At 40.9% G+C, this 19,888-nt stretch overlaps 1 protein-coding gene and 1 long non-coding RNA gene across 3 annotated transcripts in view; one reads left to right on the forward strand and one right to left on the reverse strand.

The window, feature by feature from the left end:
* Window positions 1-19,888, forward strand: part of ZSCAN30 (zinc finger and SCAN domain containing 30) — a 36,688-nt gene that overhangs the window by 1,502 nt on the left and 15,298 nt on the right. Inside the window, exon 1 of one of the 2 annotated variants that reach the window (XM_032245329.1) lies at window positions 16,976-17,056. The exons of the other annotated variant lie outside the window; for it this stretch is intronic. The gene's annotated coding sequence lies outside the window, so the exon portion shown is untranslated. Of the gene's footprint in view, window positions 1-16,975; window positions 17,057-19,888 lie in introns of those variants that run through there. 2 annotated transcript variants of the gene reach the window in all.
* LOC116528186 lies at window positions 14,608-16,949 on the reverse strand. Its single transcript, XR_004258911.1, has 2 exons — window positions 16,849-16,949; window positions 14,608-16,313 (listed from the first exon to the last, which is right to left on the reverse strand). It is a non-coding gene; the product is annotated as an uncharacterized LOC116528186 (long non-coding RNA).

Below are 19,888 nucleotides of genomic sequence, written 5' to 3' on the forward strand. Positions count from 1 at the left end.
CCTGGGCAACAGAGCGAGACTCTTGTCTCAAAAAAAAAAAAAAAAAAACAACCAAAAACGAAACATTTGTTGAGGTATAACTGACATAAACAGCAAATATTTAAAGGCTATAATCTGATAAGTTTTGTTAAACGGATACAGCTGTGCAGCTATCACTACAATCACAATAATAAACACATCTAAACCCCAAAAGTTTCCTACTGCCCCTTGGTAATGCCTCTCTCTGAACACCCCATCTGCTAGTCAGCTGTTACTAGAGATTAGTTTGCATTTTCCAGAGATTTATTTAAATGGAATCATATAGAATGCACTCTTTTTTTTTGTCAGACTTATATCAACTAAGCATTTATTTTGAGATTTATCTATATTGCTGTGTGTATCAACAGTTCATTATTGTTCCTGAAAAATATTCTATTGTATGTATATCCCACAATTTGTTAATCCCATCACCAGTTCATGGGCATTTCAGTTATTCCAGGTTTTTAGTGTTACAAATAAAGCTAAGAACATTCCTGTACACACGTCTTTATATGGACACATGCTTTTTTCCCCTCTCTCATGATAGCTATACATTTAATGCTTTAAGAAACTGCCACACTATTTTTCAGAGTAGCTGTATCATTTTGCGTTTATAATATGAGTACATGAGAGTTCCTGTTCCTTTACATCCTTACCAGCTCACTATTTACCTCACTGTGGTTTCAATTTGCATTTCCATACTGACTAATAATATTTAGCATTTTGTAATGTGCTTATATGCCATCCGTATATATTCTTTGGTACAGTAGCTGTACAAACCTTTTGTTCGTTCTGGACACCAGTCTTTTGTTCAGATATATGCTTTGTGGGCAGGCGCCATGGCTCAAGCCTGTAATCCCTGCAGTTTGGTAGGCTGAGGCGGATGGATGGCTTGAGTCCAGGAGTTGGAGACCAGCCTGGGCAACGTGGCGAAACCCTTTCTCTACCCAGAATACAAAAATTGTTGGATGTGGTGGTGGGTGCCTGTGGTCCCAGTTACTGGGGAGGCTGAGGTGGAGAATCGATGGAACCCAGAAGGTGGAGCTTGCAGTGAGTGGTGATCATGCCACTGTACTCCAGCCTGGGCAACAGAGTGGGACCCTGTCTCACAAAAAAAAAAAAAAAAAAAAAAAAATTCTTTGCAACTATATTGTGCCTTCAGTTTTCTTTCTGTTAATAGTATTTATTGAACAGCATCAATTTTAAGTTTTGGTGAAACACAGTTTATCAATTGGCTCTTTTATGGATCATGCTTTTGGTATCATATTTGAGAAATCTTTGCCTAAAATAAGGTCACTAAGATTTCTTGCAGGAGTTTTAGGTTTTACATTTTGGTCTCTGATCCATCTTGAATTAATTTTTTTGTACCCATATAACTCTGAGATTTAGGGTAAAGTTATTATTATTATATTTTTTGGTACATAGATATTCACTTGTTCTGTGCCATTTCTTTCTCCTCTGGGTTTTAAGATTTGTCAAAAATCAATTCTCCATATATGTGTGGGTCTACTTCTGGGCTATTTTTCATTAATCTACTTGTCTGTCTGTAGTCCAATACCATGCTTGGTTACTCTAGCTTTATAATAAGGCTTGAAATCAGGTAATGTGAAACCTCTAATTTTGTTGTTTTGGTTATTCTAGGTCCATTGCATTTCTATATCAATTTTTGAATTAGTTCTCAACTTCTAAGAAGCTAGCTGAGATTTTGATTGGGATTGGATTGAATCTGCAGATCAATTTGGGGAGAATTTACATGTTAAAGCAATATTTAGTCATCTGATCCATGAACACAATATTTTTCTCAAGTTATTTAGGTCTTCCTTAATATCTCTCACCAATATTTCATAGTTCTTTTTAATATTGTACAGATCTTTCATAACTTTTGACAGGTCTATTACTAAATATTTAATATATTTTGATGCTATTGTATTTTTCTTTTATTTTAATTTCTGATTGTTTGTTGGCAATATAGAGAAATACAATTGATTATTGTATATTAATTTTGTATCCTGCAACTTTGTTAAATTTGCATATGAGTTCTAGTAGCTTTTTTTTGTAGATTCTATCAGATATTCTACATACAAGATCAATTTTACCCCTTCCTTTCCAATTTGGATGCCTCTCTTATTTTCAGTGCAATAAAGCAGGAAAAGGGAGGTGGGGAAAGGCATTCAAATTGGAAAAGAAGAAGTAAAATTGATCTTTATGTATATCAATGTTCAGTAGAAATGAAGGAAGTGGAAATCTTTGTCTTTTTTCAAATCATAAGTGAAGATCTTTGTCTTTTTTTAAAGTATTAAGTATACTGTCTTTCTCTGTTAGCTGGTTGATACCCTTTATCAGATTAAGGAAGTTTTTTTCTAATTCTAGTTTGGTGAGAATTTATATCAGGAATGTAGGATGTGGGTGGATTTTGTCAAATGTCTTTTCTGTATCTTTTGAGAAGACAGTTTCTTAATGTGGTAATTTACAATGTTTGATTTTTGAACATTAAACCAAACCTGTGAAAAACTCTGCTTCACTGTGATGTATTATTCTTTTTATATATTGTTGGATTTTTCATGAAGAATATTGACCTGTAGTTTTCTTGTAATGTCTTTGTCTAGTTTTGGGATCAGAGTAATGTGATCCTCAAAGAATAATTCAAAAAGAATCCCGTTGTTTTCAGTATTGTTGAAGAGTCTATACAGTATTGGTACTATTTCTTCCTTAAACATTTGGCAGAATTCACAGTGAACCTATCTGGACCTAGAGGTTTTTTTTTTTTTTTTTTTTTATGGGAAGGTTTTAAATTAGAATTCAGTTTAGTAGATATGGGGCTGTTTAGGTTATACATTTCTTCTATTGTAGGCTTTAGTATTGTATCATTTAAAGAATCAGCCAATTTTGAATAAGGTGGCATAAAGTTGTTTATAATATTAGCTTGTCCTTTTTGTATCTGTTACAAAAAGGATAGTGATGTTACACCTTTTTTATTCTTGCTATTAGTAATTTGTATCCTCTCCCATTTCCCCTTGTCAGATAGTCTAGTTTGTCAGTTTTATCTTTACAAAGAATCTACTTTCATTTATCAATATTTTAAAATTGTCTTTCATCTTCTAGTCCATTAATTTCCACTTTGCCCCTTATTATTTCCTTTTTTCTCCTTGCTTTGGGTTTAATTTGCTTTTCTTTTTCTGGTTATTTTAAGTGGAAGTTGAGGTCTCTGATTTGTGATATTTCTTATTTTGTATTATAGAAATTCGGTGCTATAAATTTTCCCCTAAGCAGCATCTTGCAAATTCTGATGTGTTTTTGTTTTTATTCTGTTAAGAATATTTTGAACTTTGATTATTTCAGTTTCTAAGTATTTGGGGAGTTTCTAGAGATTTTTTGATATTAATTTCTAATTTAATTTTGTTGTGGTCAAAGAACATACTGTATACAAGTTGAATCCTTTAAACTCTGTTGAGACTCAGTGGCCCAAAACATGGTCTGTCTTCATAAATGTTCCATGCACATTTGAGAAGGATATATTAATATATTCTGCTATTGTATCGACTATTAGATTATTGTTGGTTGGTTAATGGTATTATAGAAGTTTAGTATATACTTTGCTGATTTCCTTCTAATTTTAAAAGTAATTATTGAAAGATGAGTATTGAATGTCTATAATTGTGGTTTTGTCTATTCTCCTTGTGAGTCTATCAGTTTTAATTTTATGTATTTTTGAAGCTCACAATTTGTATAAATGTTTAGGATTGTTATTCTTTTTTTTTCTTGAAATGGCATCTTTCACTCTGTTGCCCAGGCTAGAGTGTTGTTGATGGCAATGGTGGGCCATCTGGAGGGACCACTGCCAAGACACCAGCTACAGCCTGGAGGCTCCACCTGTGCTGCAAGCTCTAAAGAGCCGGCGGGAGCCGGGACAAGCAGGAGCCTAGCTCTTTCCAAGTTGGTCGGTGGGAGCTCCCTGGGCATAGCTGCAGCTGCCCAAGTGTGGCTGCCAGCTGAGCCTCCTTGTGTTCTTGGAGACTGGGAGCAGGCAGGAGCCCTGCTCTCCCAGGTGCAACCTGCAAATACCCGAGTCCTTGCTATAGACAGTGTTCTTGAAGGCTAGGAGCAGGCAGGAGCCCTAACTGCATCCCCCCACCTCCTTTGTGCAGCTGTAGCCACCCAAGATGTGGCTGTGTGGACCTGGGCATCTCTGTACTCTAGGCGCCTGGGAAGGCTCCCCTACCTCAGTAGGCTTGAAGGTATCTGCTTTAGCTGCCTGGCCTCTCCCTGCTCCTGGTGGCTGCTCCGATCTAGGAGCAAGATTGGGGCTGAGCCAGGGTGCTGTTGCAGCCCAGCCAGTTGTGCGCACACTTGGGGCAGTGCTGACATGCCATTCCTCTGCCACCTCAGCCCTCTCCAGAATTTGGATGCTGACAAACACAAGAGGGAGGCTGAGGGAAGGCTGAGAGCAGTTCAGCACTGGCCTGTAGGTCCCTCTCCCCACGAACAGCCTGGGCACCATAAAAAGCGGTAGGAGGCAGACAGCCTCTGGGGCAGAAACGGGCAGGTCCCCAGGGAAGGCCTGAAGCCTGAGGCCAGGGGACTAGTCCCTCTGACTACAGGGGGAACTGGTGGTGCTTTTTCTTGGACCTACCCATGGCCACCGACAGACCAATCAGCATGCACTTCCTCCCCTTTGAGGCCCATAAAAATCCCCGGACTCAGCTAGACTTGGGGAGAAGACCTTCTGGCACAAAGGAGCTACCCACTCCAGGGACTTCTTCCTGCTGAGAACTGCAGAGACAACGGGTGGAACAACCTGCAGAGAGGAGCTACCCATTTCAGGGCTTCCCCTCTGCTGAGAGCTGCAGAGATGATGGGACAAGCTGCCTGCAGAGAGGAGCTACCCACTCCAGGGCCTCCTCACTGCTGAGAGCTGCAGAGACAGCAGGATGTCCTGCCTGCTGTGGGGAGCTACCCACTCCAGGGTCTCCTCTGAGCTATTCTGTCACTCAGTAAAACTCCTCTTGTTAGTAAAGCTCCTCTTTGCTTTGCTCACCCTCCACTTGTCTGTGTACCCCTTTTTTTCTGGATGCAGGACAAGAACTTGAGACCTAGCAAATGGTGGGGCTCAAAGAGCTGTAATACAAATAGGGCTGAAACATGCCCCTTGCTCACCACTTTGCAGGCAAAGAGGAGAGAAGAGCTGTGGTCCTTTGGGGAGCCCAAACCAGGGCGCTCCCTGAGCCAAGGCTGTGACTCCCTTTGGGGTCCTGCATTTCCTGGAGTCTCCAAGCTTTGGGCACCACTGTGGTGCACTTACTCCAGCCACGGCCTTGCAGCGAGCCAGAGCCCATGCTGGCACCCGGAGCTGCCCACCCTGCTGCAGTAGCCAGTATGTCTGACTGTGTGCAGTGGCCAGACACCACACTCTCTCGCTCACACACCCCTTGCCACACCACACCTAGCTTGCCCTTGGCAGGTGTGAGATACAGGCTAGTAGCATGAGCTGAGTGCAGCCTGCCAGCCCGAGTGAGTGGAACAATCCCAGTGGGCCCGAGCAAAACTCAGGCAAAGGAACCACTGGTCACAGAGGTTTCTGACCGGAAAAGCAACACCCCAACTATACTGTAGTACAGTGGATTGATCTTAGCTCACTGCAACTCCACCTCCTGGGTTCAAGCTATTCTTGTGCCTCAGCCTCTGGTGCAGCTGGGGCTACAGGTGTGTGCCACTACACCTAGCTAATTTTTGTATTTTTTTTTTTTTTTGGTAGAGATGGGGTCTCACCATGTTGGCCAGGCTGGTTTCAAACTCCTGACCTTAGATGATCTGCCTGCTTCAGCCTTCCAAAGTGCTGGGATTACAGGTATGAACTATCACACCCAGCCTGTTACGCCTCTTGATTGACTCCTTTTTCATCATGAAATGACCTTCTTTATTCCTGATATATCAGTGAGTTTTCAACCAGACATGCACAACTAGTAGTTGAATATATGTATATGTACATATGGATTTGTTAAAGAGAATTGGTTTGCACAATTATGAGAGCTAGTTAGGCAGTCTTATAATGCTGTTGTGTCTGATGCTAGAATTTGATGTTGGCTGGGTAGTCAGAAATTAAGATGGAAGTAAAGTGGGGGAAATCAAGGTCTTGCTGGAAGTCACAAGTACAAACTTGAGCTTCATGAGAATGGACTGAAATCCATGTCAGTTCTTGTTGCCTTTGACCTTGGTGGTGAGGTTATCCTTCAGAAGTTGGGGCTGTTCATCATAAACACACATACATAGGCCAGGAGTTGAAGAAGCTGAAAAAGGAGCTAGAGGACGATAGAGTAGTTTCAGGGCAAGCTGCAACAAAGTGAGTCAACAAAGTGAATCACTAGTCAGCAACAACATATGTGAACTATAAAATGGCTACAATTTCCTTTCCACATTACACATCTCCCAAGAATTTCCTTTTTGGCCCACCCAAACTGGCAACATAAAGAAAATAATTGTAGGAAAAGTAGTGCACTCTAGCCAAGATGACACATTATAAAAGCGTCATGGTCTACCCCTTGTCAACTTAGTATCATACATGTTTCTTTAAGCCATACTTAATCTCGAAATTATGATAATAATGAAGCTGTGCTTCCACTTTATATAACACTACTATCACGTAACTATTAACGTGCTGTTTCCCAAAAGAGGGAAAAAGTCTTTTTGGTCCAAGAATGACATTCATTCTGCTCCCAGCTGATAACACTCCTTTGTTAATATCCTGTACCGTAAATACTGACATATAAAGTTAACTATTATTAACAAATTGTGTTAGAGGATAAGAAGATGAGAGAAGGAAGAAACAGATTTTCAAGGGGTTCCCAAAAGAAGCTGGGTGTATATCATTGCTCACCAGAATGTTCTTGAATTCAACTAGACTTTTAGACCTTCAAGACTACTATATATTACCCTTGCCATCAGATTCACTTAGAAGATAGGACAGAAACCATAGCTGACCAGTAAGCAGTACCTATTCCTATTCCACAGTAGGGGTACTCACAGTGTTTTACACAAGTATCCAGGCATTTTTTTTTTTTTTTAAATTTTTGGCCCTCCCATTCCAAGGTGACAGCTCAGATGCAAGGAGATGAGACTTACACTGGGCAGCTGGGGGATGCATCTGGATTAGAAACTTCCACAGGAGCTAATATGTTTTAAAACAACTCCATGGGCATAGCTTCTAGAATTTCTGCAAGAGACATGCCAATTACAAGAGCCACTGTACTCAGGGAGGTCCAAAGTTATAATATTCATTAGTATAGTCAGTATTTGTAGTTCATTTTAATTCTTTCAGTAATCAGGAATCATTTTTACCATAAACAATATTTTTGGGTAACATAATTGACATATTAATTTTAGTAAGTTTTCAATAAAACAGGTTGAGAAAATTAACCAAAGGTTAATTCTCATGTACAAAAGTTAAGTGTTTTGTTAACCTTTTACCCCAAAGTGATGATATGAATGTAGATTTTTCTGGGCGTTTGACCAAGGAAGCCAAACCATTTTTTCTGATTATGTTAGATTTGTAGCTTTGTGGAATCTCACCAGAGATGTTGCATTCTGTGTGAGTTTAATGAGCTAGCTTGGAGTTTGTTTGCTGGACTGGCCAAAACAAATCTAGACCCAATTATGGTTCATACCAGCTGACACTGAAAAAGTTCCTCTCAATGAAGTAAATGGAATTGAAAGGTTTCCAGAGAGATTAGGAGTAATAATACAGGCAAGGGAAGTGATATCAAATTCTGAAGAATGAAACTGATAGGCCACCACCAATATTCTACCTGAATTCTATTTCTGATTTCACTTGGGGGAAACTAGGTCAAACTAACATATGTCTAACTTAGGCATTTGTTCTAGAGTAGTGGTTCTCAATCTTTTTAAGATAGTAAATTTATTTGAGAAAATGATGAAAACTGCAAACTTCATCCTCAGAGAAAAGGAATATAGATGTGGCTTTGGAATTGAGTAAGTCATTGAGGCTGAAGAGTTTTGAAATTCTTAATGGAAAAAGCCTTGAACGGATTGTAGAAATAGGAGAACTAAAGGTGATTCTGATAAGGGCTCAGAAGGAAGTAAAGAGGACAGTAGAGAAAGCTGCATTTTAGAGAGTACATCTATTGCCATGAAGAGAATGCTGCTAGAAATAATGAACATTAAAGATAACTTCTGGTGAGATCTCAGATGAAGGGAGGAACATGTATTAGAAAATAGAGAACAAGCATTCCTTGTGAGAAGTGGCAGAAACTTGGCTGAGTCATGCTGTGCTTTTGGGTGGAAAGTAGAACTTGTAAGTAATGAATTTGAGTATTTAGCTGTGGATATTTCCAAGCAAAAAATAGAAGGTGTAGCTTTTTTCTTTCTTTCTTATGGTAAAATATGAGAGAAAAGATATACTGAGGAGGAAACTGTTCAGCAAAAATCACTTGATGACTTGGAAATTTCTCAGATAGCATGTTCTGTAGACAGCACTGGGACAAATGTTTTGGTGAAGAAATTAGGCATGTGATGCTGGGCGCGGTGGCTCATGCCTGTAATCCTAGCACTTTGGGAGGCCGAGGTGGATGGATCACCTGAGGTCAGGAGTTTGAGACCAGCCTGGCCAGTTGGTGAACCCCATCTCTACTAAAATACAAAATTAGCCTGGTGTGGTGGCGCATGCCTGTGATCCCAGCTACTCAGGAGCCTGAGGCAGGAGAATCGCTTGAATCTGAGAGGCAGAGGGCGTGGTGAGCAGAGATTGTGTTATTGCATTCCAGCCTAGGCAACAAGAGTGAAACTCCAACTCAAAAAGAGAGAAAAAAAGAAATTAGGCATGTGACTTATGGATCCAATTAATCATTTCAGCAGAATCCAAGGATAAAAATTGGGTTATCCAGGAAGCATCTATAGGGAATCCTTGTGTCTAATTGTGTGGATTCTCTTGAAGTCTATGGAAAACCAACAAGGATTTTGACAATGCTATATCACCAGAAACACTGCTAACTGCTAATTTTGAAGAGGACAGACAGGATAAAAAGAAGAAAACTGTCCAACTTCTGGTATTCTAAAAGCAGGAAACAGGGTACTCAGAGGGTGGGTACACTACTAAGGGCAGATATGGCAGGCCACCTCAGCTGAGGGTGGGGCCTCTGAGAGTCCAGAGGCTAGGACAAGTGGGGTCTCTATAGACCAAGAGGTTGAGGAGAGTGAAAATTCCACTGACACAGAGGGCATATTGAGTCAGCATAATTTCAGAATTCCATAAATATTCAGAAATTAAATAACATAATGTAAATAACCCAAGATCCAAAGAAGAAATCATAAGAGAAATTAGAAAATTCTTTAAACTGAATAAAAGTGAAATACAACATATAATATTTTATGGTATGCTGCAAAAGCAATGGTTAGAGGAAAATTTATAGCTCTAATATATCTATATTAGAAAAGAAGAAAAATAATCTAAACCTAAGCTTCCACCTTAAGAAACTTTAAAAATGAGAGCAAACTTAAACACAACAACAGCAAAACAGCAGAAGGAAGGAAGTAGTCATCTTTTGCTTAATGATCAGGATACATTCTAAGAAATGCATCATTAGGTGCTTTTGTTTTTGTGCAAACATCGTAGAGTGTACATACACAAACCTAGATGGTATAGCCTACTGTATTGGTCTCTTCTCATGCTGCTAATAAAGACATACCTGAGGGCCAGGCATGGCAGCTCACACCTGTAATCCTAGCACTTTGGGAAGCCGAGGTGGGCAGATCATGAGATCAGGAGATCGAGACCATCCTGGCCAACATGGTGAAAATCCGTGTCTACTAAAAATGCAAAAATTAACCTGTCGTGGTGGCATGCGCCTGTAATGCCAGCTACTTGGGAGGCTGAGGCAGGATAATCACTTGAACCAGGGAGTTGGAGGTTGCCATAGTCGAGATCATGCCACTGCACCAGCCTGGTGACAGAGCAAGACTCTGTTAAAAAAATAAATAAAAATAAAATAAAATAAAAAGACATACCTGAGACTCGGTAATTTATAAAGGAAGGAGGTTTAATTGACTCACAGTTCAGCTTGGCTGAAGGGACTTCAAGAAATTTACATGGTGGCAGGAAGAAGTGCCAAGCAAAAGTGGAAAAGCCCCTTATAAAACCATCAAATCTCATGAGAACTCACTGTCATAAGAATGGCATGGAGGTAGCTGCCCTTGTGATTCAGTTACCTCCTACCAGGTTCCTCCCACAATATGTGGGGATTATGGGCACCTACAATTCAAGATGAAATTTGGGTGGTGACACAGCCAAATCATATCATTTTGCCCCTGGCCCTTCCCAAATCTCATGTTCTCACATTTCAAAACATGATCATGCCTTTCCAACAGTCCCCTGAAGTCTTAGCTCATTCCAGCATAAACCCAAAAGTTCAAATCTGAAGTCTCATCTGCAACAAGGCAAAACCCTTCTGCCTATGAGCCTGTAAAATCAAAAGCAAGTTAGTTACTTCCTAGATATGATGGGGATACAAACACCAGGTAAATACACCTATTCCAAGTGGGAGAAATTGGCCAAAACAAAGAGCTACAGGCTCCATGTATGTCTGAAATCCAGTGGGGCAGTCAAATCTTAAAGCTCTGGAATGATCTCCTTTGACTTAATGTCTCACATCCAGGGCACACTGATGTAAGAGGTTGGCTCCCATGGCCATGGGCAGCTCTGCCCCTGTGGCTTTGCAGGGTACAGCACCCCTCCTGGCTGCTTTCATGGGCTAGTGTTGATTGTCTGTGGCTTTTCCAGGTGCACAGTTTAAGCTTTCAGTGGATCTAACATTCTGGAGTCTGGAGGACAATGGCCCTCTTCTCACAGCTCCACTAGGCAGTGCCCCAGTGGGGACTCTGTGTGGGGACTCTGACCCCACATTTCCCTTCCACTCTGCTCTAGCAGGGATTCTCCATGAGGGCTCTGCCGCTGCAGTAAACTTTTGCGTGGACATCCAGGCATTTCATACATCCTCTAAAATCCGGGTGGAGGTTCCCAAACCTCAATTTTTGACTTCTGTGTGCCCACAGGCTCAACACCACATGGAAGCTGCCAAAGCTTGCAGCTTGCACTCTCCGAAGCCATTGCACTCTATGTTGGCCCCTTTCAGCCATAGCTGGAGCAGCTAGGACGAAGGGCAACAAGTCCCTAGGCTGCACACAGCAGGGGATCCCTGGGCCCTACCCACAAAACCATTTTTTCCTCCTAGGCCTCCAGGCTGTGATGGGAGGGGCTGCCATGAAGGTCTCTGATATGCCATGGAGACAGAAAACTGACTAAAGAAGAAATAGAAAACATGAATAGATGTATAACAAAGAGATTGATTAGTAATTTAAAAAAAAAAAAAACAAAAAAAAAAAACCACGCAGGAGAAGCCCATGGGCTTCACTGATGAATTCTACCAAACATTAACGATGAACTAATACCAGTTCTTCACAAACTCTCCCCCTCCCCAAAACAAGAGGGAGGAACACCTTCCAACTCATTTCATGAGGCCAGTATTACTTTGATATCCAAATATCCAAATCAGTACAATACATCACAAGAAACATAAACTACAGAATATCTGTTATTCTTGACAAAATACTAGTAAACTGAATTCAGTAACATATAAAAAATGATTTTACACCATGACCAAGTGGGATTTATCCCAGGAATGCATCTGAGCATCAGTTTAAAAATCAGCCAAATCTGTATCAACAGAAAAAAGGACAAAATATGCAGAGAGAGCATTTGACAAAATCCAGCACCTCTTTGTGATAAAAAACAAACTTCGAAGAGAACCAGCATGAGAAGAAAATGGGATATCTGGAAATAGAGAATGTATAGACCAACTTCAATAAGTCAGTTATGAATAAAAGAAAATGAGAAATAGAGTAATAGTAGAGTTTAGGGATGGTTTATTTGCTTGGTTGGTGGCCTGATAACTTTTAAGATAGGAAAGATATGTAATGTGTAAATGTGTAAACGATAGCAGGAAGAATCCATGAGAGACAGTAGATGACACAGGAAGAGAATGAACAGTTGACAGCATATGATTGATGAGAAAGGAGATGGGATCCAAGGTACAAGTGGAAGAGTGAGTGACCCTTATATACTAAGATGACAGGAGAGAATGATTGCAAGCTCAGGTAGGTTAGTGGTAAACTGAGGTGGTTCCAATTCATTGGGAAGAAGAAGGTTATATCATCATTTAAGAATGAGGAATGAGGAGAATAATGCTTGAGGAGATGGCTTGAAATAAACTTTGTGCAAAGGTGAGCTTACTAGAAAAGCATAAGCTTGATAAGAATATTGAGTGACCTGTAGTCTATGTATTCTTTATCATTCTTATGCTAACTTTATAGATGGATGGAATAGCCTGTAGCCTTCTCCATCACAACACTATGTGTGGGCTCAAAGATGAATAATGTAGGTGAGTGACCTGGCATGAAGACCAGTGTGGATAAGGACAGTTCAATAAGTGATTCACAGATAATTAGTTATTCATCTAGAAATAGTTATTTTAGATCCCTGCCTTATAACTGCACACAAAACAAATACCAAGTATATTAAATACATGACAGAAAAGCAAACCTTTTGTAAAATTCACTCATGAGATGTGATGGTTTGATAAGGGGAAACCCATTTTGCTTGGCTCTCGTTCTCCCTCTTGCTGCTATCATGTGAGTCACGTCTTTCACCTTCCACCATGTTTGTGAGACCTCCCCAGCTATGTGGAACTGTAAGTCTAATTAAACCTCTTTCTTTTGTAAATTGCCCAGTCTCGAGTGTGTCTTTATCAGCAGTGTGAACATGGGCTAATACAGAAGTGTACACTTAAAAATGGTTAAAATGGGAAATTTAATGGCATGCCTGTTTTACCATAAAAATATCTCTAAAATGGGCAGGGTGCGGTGGCTCATGCCTGTAATCCCAGCACTCTGGGAGGCCGAAGTGGGCAGATCATTTGAGGTCAGGAGTTTGAGACCAGCCTGGCCAACATGGTGACACCCCATCTCTACTAAAAATACAAAAATTAACTTGGCATATTGGCACATGCCTGTAATACCAGTTACTTGGGAGGCTGAGGCAGGAGAATTGCTTGAATCCCGGGAAGCTAAGATTGGATTGAGCCGAGATCACACCACTGCACTCCAGCCTGGGCCATAGAGTGAGACTCCATCTCAAAAAAAAAAAAAAAAAAAAAAAATTTTGAAAATGATGGACATGGGTGGGGCACGATGGCTCGTGCCTGTAATCCAACACTTTGGGAGACCGAGGTGGATGCATCATTTGAGGTGAGGAGTTCAAGACCAGCCTGGCCAACATGGTGAAACCTGTCTCTACTAAAAATACAAAAAATTAGCTGGGCAGCAGAGGCTTGTGTCTGTAATGCCAGCTACTTAGGAGACTGAGACAGGAGAATGGCTTGAGCCTGGGAGGTGGAGGTTGCAGTGGGCTGACACCACGCCACTGCACTCCAGTCTGGGCAAGAGAGACTCGGTCTCAAAAAATAAATAAAGTAAAATAAAATGAATATGAATTTGAACCAAAGAGAAATACTGGATTTAAAAATTTAATTACATAAATGTATTTAAAAGCACATTATCACTGAAGAAAGAATTAGTGATCTGGAAAATAGGTGATAAATATGCAAATGAGAAACAAAAATAAAAATAAGCAAATAAGAGATACAGAGGATATAGTGTGTAAGTCTAACAGTTTATTGAAGCCCCACAGTAAAGAAGGATAGAAAAGGTATTTGTTCCCTGTTCCCCCATTCCTGCCATCTTTGTATTAAGATATTTTAAAATTCAATTTATCTATTATTGCAAAGATAGATAGTACAGAGACATCCCATATACCTTCACATACATTTCTTTATATTAACATCTTTCATTGATGTATTTGTCAAAATTGACCAAAATTGATACTTTATTATCTAAAGTACATGCATTAATATATTCAGATGTTAATACATTTTTTAAAAGAAAATAAATGATAGAGAAGCATTTATTACTGAAGTCACTAATTTTCTTAGGTATGTATCACTCTCCCCTCCCCACCCCACAGTGTTAGCAGGTATTGGTATGTATTTGTTCATTAAAAATGGGGAAATTGGGTACTTACATAAAACACGGTGTTGCTCGATCCTTTACAGAAATGAACAAATTGAGTATGCTCTTATGTACTTTTACATAGAAGACAACTTTGTAGTCTTTTTTTTTTTTGGCCACTCATTATTTGATCTGCTTCATTAGAAATCTGCTGTGTTTACTTTGTTCATTTCACTCATTGGGTTTTTAACCAGTATAGGCTAGCTTCACTGTCCACTACGGAACCACTAATCCCATGTGGCAATTTAAATGTAAATTAATTAAAATTCAATGAAATGAAAATTTTACTTCCTCAGTTCCTATCAGCCATATATCAAGTAAGCAAGTATATGTAAACCTGCCCCTAAGTGTTTAGGTAGCTGAACAGACAAATGTAGCTTCTCAGAAAGAAACGTTTAGTAGGGACTTAAGATGATGGATCTCCATACCTGCCTTGCAGAAAGTATTCTTCCTATAGCAAGCTTTTTTTTGGTAAAACATGAGCAGCTGGTCATGTCTGAGATCCTCTTGCAAAACTCTGACCAGTGAGAAAGTTAGATAATCATTTTTATGAGGGGTTTTGTATGCCACAGGTATTGTTTCTTTTTGAGAGGTTATCTATCCTAGAGGCATTGTTTCTTGACCTTGCTGGGGGAATGCCTTGGTATACAAGAGTGAAACACTGGTCGTTATGATGGTTTCACTTCAAGATGGCATTACTCTTGTCATGCCATGTAGAAAACAGGCTGTTTTCTATACATAGCCATATGTGGTTAATGGCTTCTATATTGATAGTAGATACAGAACATAACTTGAAATACCTAGTTGTCTCTTTCAGTCATTGGTTGTAACATCTTCTGATTAACACCTTTGTGGTCAGAGTCATCTGACATAAACACCTTCAACTTCTCTCTTGCAGTATTTCTGTCTTCACTCACCCTCCATTTTCCTCCTATTCAGGAACAAATCTCTCCCTTCTTTTCTGAGACAACTTCACCAGCCTATCTTGTCTCATTCCCTCCCCATCAGCTGGCTCTCTTTTCTCCCATCTTCAATTTCTTGTCCCTATTAAACTTTACCCTTTTTTCTACAAATTTAATTAGGCCTCCACTACCCTTTTAAAAAAAAATACTTTCAATTCTTTTGCTTAGTTCAATCAGTATCCTTTTTCCTTTCCTGCAGTATCACAATTCTAAAAAGAGATTATTTCTATTTTCAGTCTACCAACTCTTCTGAACCACTGGAAAGGACTGTCCACAGGTAACGTCTCTCTCTTGTCCTCCTGCCATTCCCCCTAATTCCAGCATCACCTTAGTTCTTACCCTCTTTTGGCTCTCTGCAGCATCTGCTAGTCACCTGTTCCCTCTCCTGAAACACCGTAGCTTTTATGATGTTTGAACCATCTGGGCGCTCCCTGAGCAGCTCCCCTTCTAACTCCTTTTCCTCCGCCTATTCCAAAACGGTATTTCACAATCCCGTTTATTTTCCAAAAGACCTCCCATGGCGATATCATCCCTTTTTCAATCATATTTTCACAGATTTTATTACAATGTCAGCCCTATTTTTAATCATATTTTCACAGATTATATTACATTTTGCTAGATTCACGTGTCACCTGTATTCTTTCATCTCTTTGGCCCTTTAATCCACTCTATACGGTATAGACACTGCCCTGAACACTGTTCTAGCCATATTATACGTGAATAGCCTGCACTGATGATTCAATGCATTTCTAACACCTGAGCCTGGTATTTGACACTCTCCACAACCTAACTCACTCTAACCAACGCCTTAGCCTAGTTTCTGGCCAGCCAAGATGCTGGGCCAATTCCGAGTGCCCTGAACCCCAGCCCGCTGTGCCCTGGATCCTGCCGCTTCCTACGCGGGAAACCCGTGGCGCTCCTCCTCCTGCGTCAGCATCCAGCACGCGGCCAGGCGCAGCTCGAGGGCAGAGTCCCTGAGGAAATTCTTACAAGCTTCTCTCGCCCAGCACTCCACTCCGACCCCTCAGCAGCGCCTGGCGTCCTCGGCCTTCCAGGACAGGACCCGTCCCCGCTCCAGCCCTCCCGCAGCTCTTACGACTGTAGTCCTCGCCGTCAGCACGTCTGCGGTGAGCGTGGTCAGCTTCTTTTCCACTCAAAATGTAGACCTAGGATAATCGGCTTTTATTTTCTCGATGCTATACTAGCCTGCGACAGAAGGAGGAAAAATATGTTTGAATATATACGTATTATTTTTATATATTAAAATATATATCGAATATATAATGACATTTAATATGTATCTTCTGCTCTCCGCCCTTTCAGCCGCGAATCAACCGTTTGGACTCTGGGATGGCCCCGCCAGGTCTAAGCCGCATTCGCGCCCTTCCTCGCTACCCGCGCCCGCCACAGAGCTGCGGTCCTCCGGCCTGCTAGAGGGGCACGCCTGCGCCCACTTCCGGCGCGCGGGCGGCCGAGTGTGTTGTGTTTCTCCCCGGGGTGGGTGCCCTCAGCGGGTAGAGCGAAAGTGAGTGGGGCGGTCCAGTAGGGCAGTCCCGGGTGCTTCCCAAACTGCCACTGTCCCGCGTCCGGCCTCCGCGGCCGCCTTTCTTCGACCCCTCGGCCACAGGCCGGGCGTTGGCTGTACCTGGGGTTCCGCCCGCCGCTCGGTGTGTCAGTCCCGCCATCCGTTTGCCCATTCAGCCACCCGCCTTTTCGGTCAGCTGACTCCTCAGGCACTTACCCAGCGCGTCCTGTGCCGGGCTGCAGGCTCAGGAGTCGGACGCGCGCCAGCAGGCTCCTTCCTGCCATTTCTCACGCGGCCAAAGCTCGCTTTTGAGTCGGGTCTCAGCCTTTCTCTTGGCTCCCCGAGTCTGGGCTAGATCGTTTTTCAGTCACTCTAAGAACAGCTCCTGCCTTCCCTCTTATAGTTTTGGTCACAATGAAGTCAGGTAATTATGTATGCTTTCTATTTAACGTCTGCCTCTTCCTACTGTTTTTAAGTTCTGTAATGGCAAAGACACTGTCTTATTTTATAACTCTTCGCTCAGCACTTGGCACAAATACCTGCACAAATAGGCACTCAAATATCAAATGTGAGGAGAACAAAGGCCCTCTTCTGAAGGGTTCTTTAATTTGGTGGGGAGTCCAAATGTGAAAAGGCATTTTAGCAGAGTAGGCGTCTAAGTAAGGACTCTGGAGTCAGATTATTTGGTTTCAGAACATTCCAGACTACATCACTTACAAGGCACATGACCTGGAACAAATTATGTAACCTCTCTAGTATTCAAGTGAACGGTTGAACTTACACTATAGAGTGCTGTGAAGATGAAATAAGACACTTAAAGCCGGTAGACAGAGCTTGACTCTCGTGAAGCCTCAATTAGCGTTTTCTATTACAATTAAGTAAGCAAACAGATACATTATCTGTTACATGACATTGTAATACAGGTACATTATAATAACAGTGATGCTGCTGCAGTCAGGATTGGCCAAAAGTACCCTGGAGGTTCCATCTGGGTTGCTTGGATGAGGACTGGGGACTCACTTTCTCCCAAAGGGAAGGGCTGTATCTAAGCTCACCTTGGTTAGAAGGTTTTTGTTTTTACTTTTAAAAAACTGGTGAGAAGAATGTGATCAGGTTTACAATGTGTAAAGATCACTCTGGTTACAATGTAGATAACAGACTGATGGGGACTGAGTGAATGCGGGAAGCCAGTGGTGATTACTGGGTTGAAGATGGTGGCAGAGATGGGGAAGGGCAGATTCTTTAAGAGGAAATAAAATCAACAGGATTTAAAGGAAGGAAGGAGGTAGGGGAAAGGACCGTGTTAGGGATGCTTCCATGTTTCTGGGTATGCAGCCAAATGGATGTTCCTACTTCTTGAGAAGGACCACTGGGAGAGGAGCAGGGAAGAATCATGAGTTGGTTATGCACGTGACGAGTTTGAGGTCCTTTTGAGAAATTCAGGAGTAGTTATGATGGGAGTGAGGAACCGTGAGTAAACAGCTCAGGAGCTCAGATGGGAGGTCTAGACTGAATGGTAACCAAAGATTAGGATGAAGTTGCCTAGGAGGAAAGTAGAGAGTGAAAATAGAGGACTTAGTGTTCACCTGATGGACCGATGTAGCGGAGGGTGAACCTGTGAAGGTGATGGGGAGGGAGCAGAGATGAGTCTTTATGACCAAGATCTTCCCTCAGCCACACACCCATGGAGGACTAGTTGCTTAGGCATAATATTTACATTAAAAATTGAATAATATCACAAACATTAAAAGGCAAGGGACATAACATAGAGTAATGGTCACTAAATGAAAAACGCACATTAATGTGATGTAGCTCTTGAGAAATGCTATGTACACATCCATGCACAGATCTGACAATGCATTGATTGTCACAAAATTTTATTTAAGAAAAACTTTTGTTTTCCTATTACTCTGCTCAGAGTAAGATACGATGAAATGGCTGGGCAAAGCTCCTAAATGGTGCTTTGCCAGATATTAATAGATTTTTCATACACATCTGAACACAAAAAACCTAGGGATTTTTTCCTTTTAATTTTTTAGTGTAAAATACTAGAGACCAAGCATGATGGCTCATGCCTGTCATCCCAGCACTTTGGGAGGCTGAGGCAGGTGGATCACGAGGTCAAGAGATCGAGACCATCCTGGCCAACATGGTGAAACTCTGACTCTACTAAAAATACGAAAATCAGTTGGGCGTGGTGGCGCACACCTGTAATCCAAGCTACTCTGGAGGCTGAAGTAGGAGAATGGCTCAAACCCAGGAAGTGGAGATTGCAGTGAGCCAAGATTGAGCCAATGCACTCCAGCCTGGTGACAGAGTGAGACTCTGTCTCAAAAAAAAAAAAAAAAAAAAAAAGATATGAAATTTCTTAAATGTCTGTTGTCACATAAGAACTAAAGAAATGTGTTTAGTATTTTTCTTTCTTTCTTTTTTCTTTTTTTTCTTTTCTTTCTTTCTTTTTTTTTTTTTTGCATGAGTAAAGGAGCTAATTGTTTCTCCTCAATTCTTAGTGAATGTCATGATTGCTGCAAGGAACTTTGCACTGATGGGGTTAAGAGCATTTATCTCCTTAAGGTCTATTCTTTTCATAAGGTTTTTACATCTGTTTCTATAGCTCTGGCCCTTAGTAATCATTCAGTTCTTCATAGTAGCTTGTGCTCTGTTACCCTTTTGAGTAAACATATGTTTTTCTTTTAAGTAAATCAGTAAATAAGTTAGCATTTCTGGTGAGGTAGAGGGGGGATTGGAAGCCTTGTTAGAGATGTATTTTTATGAACGTATGATGCTGCTTTTTTTTTTTAAAGAAAAAAAAATGAGGGAAGAAAATAACAAGCCAACCAATATTTCATTTAAACCTGTGAGTAGGTGTGATGTGGTACTGATAAGAGTGTATATTTTGTGTATTTAAAGTGGAGAGTTCTATAAATGTTTATTAAGTTTACTTGTTCCAGATCTGCGTTCAAGTCCTGGATATCCTTGTTAATTTTCTGTCTCGTTGATCTGTCTAATATTGATGTTGAAGTCTCCCACTATTATTGTGTGGGAGTCTAAGTCCCTTTATAAGTCTTATGTATCTGGGTGTTCCTGAATTGGGTGTGTATATATTTAGGATCGTTAGCTCTTCTTGTTGCATTGATCCTTTTACCGTTATGTGATGTCCTTCTTTGCCTCTTTTGATCTTTGTTGCTTTAAAGTCTATTTTATCAGAGGCGAGAATTGCAACTCCTGCTTTTTATTTATTTATTTATTTTTGCTC

Source organism: Sapajus apella, unplaced genomic scaffold (assembly GCF_009761245.1).
Source record: "Sapajus apella isolate SASKATOON/1434 unplaced genomic scaffold, GSC_monkey_1.0 scaffold57, whole genome shotgun sequence".
In the NCBI taxonomy this organism is placed as follows: domain Eukaryota; kingdom Metazoa; phylum Chordata; class Mammalia; order Primates; family Cebidae; genus Sapajus; species Sapajus apella.